The sequence below is a fragment of the Ursus maritimus genome, unplaced genomic scaffold, assembly GCF_017311325.1.
Source record: "Ursus maritimus isolate PB19 unplaced genomic scaffold, ASM1731132v1 scaffold_2, whole genome shotgun sequence".
NCBI classification, from domain to species: domain Eukaryota; kingdom Metazoa; phylum Chordata; class Mammalia; order Carnivora; family Ursidae; genus Ursus; species Ursus maritimus.
The window spans coordinates 70,752,973-70,756,361 of record NW_024424452.1 but is presented as its reverse complement, the minus strand read 5'-3'; positions in this window follow the sequence as shown (position 1 = coordinate 70,756,361).

Here is a 3,389-nt window from a genome sequence, read left to right as displayed (position 1 = left end):
CAGAGCAGGGCTGGATTCACGGGTGCAAAACCTCCAGGTGCCCAAGGTCCTGGGTCAGAAGGGCCTCATATACTTGGATGAATGCTCTGCTGCTTCTATCTTGAAATTCTTAATAATTTGGAACAGGGAGCCCTACGTTTTCATTTTGTACTTGGCCTCACCAGGTCTGCATAGCCAGCGCTCACCCAGAGGCAGCTAAATGCTGATCCGTGGGCCCTCTGTCAACAGCTACTGGGCGTGTTCTGGTTTTGTACTTCCCACTGAAAGGCATCTAGTTTCCGAGTTGGAGGTGTGCCCAAACAGCTGCGAGAGCGTTGAGGTATGGAGGGAAGCCCCCTGGGCCAGGAGTGTGCAGATCTCATGCTAGTTCTGTCCTGGCAAGTCTAGGACTAGTTCTCTGTAAGTCGTTCCCTCCCACTCCAACACAGTGCACATGGCAGTTAGCACACCAGGGTCACAATTGATCACCAACTATTTATTTAGCGTGCACTCTGCAAGATAGCCGGTGCTCTGAGATCCACTCCCATGATGTGCTTCCAGGCTCCCAAGAACTGTCTGAAATGACTGGAACCTCTGTTCCTGCTCTATCAGAAATCCCTTCCAAATGAAGCATGGCACGTTGCCAAAATGCTGGGCCACTGGGGCAAAGTGTGCAGAATATAACCCTACCGTTTACTATACGTGTAGTCAGGGCCAGGCCCTGCGCTAGGTTCTTTACTTATGTTCCCATTTAACCCCTTGACATGGATTGGTAGTAGGCTTACCCAACTTTTTCAGATAAGGAAACCGAGGTTTAAAGAGGTTAAGAAACTTTCGCGAAGGGGTCCAACTCCAAAAGCACATGCTCTTGACAGGTCCGCTGGACCAGCGCCAATAACAGAACCATCGAGGCCTCTTCAGCCCAGACAGTGTCTGGGTACCCCCACCCCAAGGTCAGATGGCCGGGAGGGTGGGAGTTCCGAGGGAAAGCTGCCCCTGGGGGACTTTGCAGGGGCTGGGGCAGCGCGGCAAACGCGGCCCCACGTGAAGGACACTACAGGAGTAGCGCTGGGGCCCACGGCTCGTCCAGCATCCCCAGCCACACAAGGCCGGCCCACTCGGGCGACACTGCGAGCACCGGCGGGCGGCGGCCGCGGCGGGGCGCGAGTACGCATCGTCCCCTCCTGCAGCTTCCACCTCCTCAGACGCACGTGTTCCGAGTCCCCGCCCGCGCCGCCCGCCGCAGGTGTCCTGGGAGAGGCGGGCGCGCTCGGCGCCGGCGCCCCCGCCGTAACTCGGCGGGCGGGGAGGGCGCGCTCGCGGGAGCCGGAGCCCGGGGCCGGGGCCGAGGCAGAGGCGGCGGCGGCAGCAGCAGGTGGAGCGAGCTCCGCGGCGGGCGCGGCTCCCGGCCTGAAACCCGCCGCTGCGGCCGCCTGGGCGCCGGCAGGCCCGCGGGGCCGGAGCCGTGCGCGTCCGGTCCAGCCTGGTTTCGGGGGAGGTCGGGTCGCCGCGCGGGGCACCCTCTCCTCCGACCCCCGCAAGACCTGTGCTCCGGGGAGGGAGCGCCAGCGGCTCTGGGATCTGGGAGGAGCTCGCCGGGCGGCGCGGGAGGGTCCCGGGTGGCGCGCCCGCCTCCCCTCCGGCTCGGGCTCCGGCTCGGGCTCCCGCTCGGGCGCGGGAAGCGGCGGCTCTTCCCCGGGATTCCGGGCGCCAGAGCTCGTCGCGCGGCCCTCGCCGGGTTTGCCTCGGGGCTCTCTGGCTGCGCTCGTCTGCACGAGTTCTCTACTGACTGGTTTCCTCGGTTTGGGGACTGTTCCCGCCAGCGACGCCGGAGCACCTCGCCGTGTGTCCGCGGGCGGGCGGGCTGGCGTTCCGGCCGCCGAAGGAGCTTCGGCATCCCGGACCTGCTCGCCGCCCCTGACTCTCGAGGCTCCCCTGCGGGCCTGCCTCCTACCAGCCTCCGGCCTCGACGCGAGAGTGTGGACCTAGTCCCGTCTGCCCCTTTAGGAGGGAGTGTGGTCCTCGAGGGGCGCTGGCCTCTGAGGACCTTCTTGGTGTGCTGCGGGACTTGGGTGCGCGCGGCCCCGCCGCTGGCCATGGCCTTCACTTTCGCTGCTTTCTGCTACATGCTGTCCCTGGTGCTGTGCGCTGCGCTCATCTTCTTCGCTATCTGGCACGTGAGTAACCGGCAGCGGCTTCTAACTCTTTTCTTTCGCCCCGGCCACCCCATCCCCGGTTTCTCTGAAGTGCACCTGACGTGGCGCGAGCGGCGGACAGGGTGGCCAGCCGCCTCACACCTGCGGGCTGGGCCCTTGGCGGGCGCCGTCCCGGGTCAGGGAACAGTTAGAGGCATCCCGAGCCCGCGGCGCGCGCGCCCTTGGTGCCCGGCTGCTGGTGGGGGGCGAAGGGAGCGCTGGTTCCCGGGCGAGGGCCCCGTGTTGGGCCCGGGGCGCGCGGCCGCATCCCCGCCTACCCTGCTCCTCCCTGCCACGGGGAGCGAAGGAGCGGCGCCGCTGTCGTCCCGGCAATTAGTCAAGTAACTATAACAACTAAACATGGAAAATGTCAGCGTCTGTGGTGGGCTGCGTTTAGATATGTTTGGAGACAAAGCGGAAACACGACGGGAGCGCCGTTGGAGAGGGCGCGCGGCGATTTGGGCCGGGAGGGGAGGGGACCAGAGGCTGGGGTCGCCGGTTCCGCGGGGAGAAGCCCAAGGCTGGCGACGTTTCCCTCTCCTCCGCCCCCTGGGGGCCCAGCCACCCAGCCCCTGCAAGGCCCCCCGCAGGTGGCAGACTCCCCGCCCCAGGCGGCCCGCGGTCCTCTGGGGGCAGTCTAGGTGGGCCCTGGTTCTGCAGGTGCAGTGGTGGTCTAGGACGTGCAGCACTTCTGCACAGGGGGAGGGGGAGGCCGCAGCACAGAGACGGTGCCACACTTGGCAAGCGGATCGCTCTCAGGGCCCCCTTCTTCCAAGTGTCGGGAGCTGGTGGGAAGAACGGCAGAGGTGGGGAGTTCCAGACGGAGCCCGCTGCGGGGGCAGCCTCGCCGCCCAGCGAGTCCGGGGGCGGGGAAGGACCCTAGGATGGATTCCTGGAGGCTCCCTCCGTCTCAGGCGAACCTGACAGAGCGTGTCTGCAGGGGCAGATGCCCGACCAGAAGAGTTGCAGGGTGGGTGGGATGCTGGTGTTTCCTAGGATCGGTTTTTGGAGTGAGAGGGTTTATCTTAAGATAGAACTAAGCTAGAGCAGGTCCTGCTGCAGGGCTGTCTGGGAGGGAGGAGACGGTACCCAGCAGCAGGCTAGATGCTTCCTTCCACATCCCCAAAGTGGGAGTTGACTTGGGTGGTCCCCAGGCTTCCCCTTGCGCCTAGATGGTGCAAGTCTGTGAATCAGTCGGTTTAGGAAGGGGGGGGG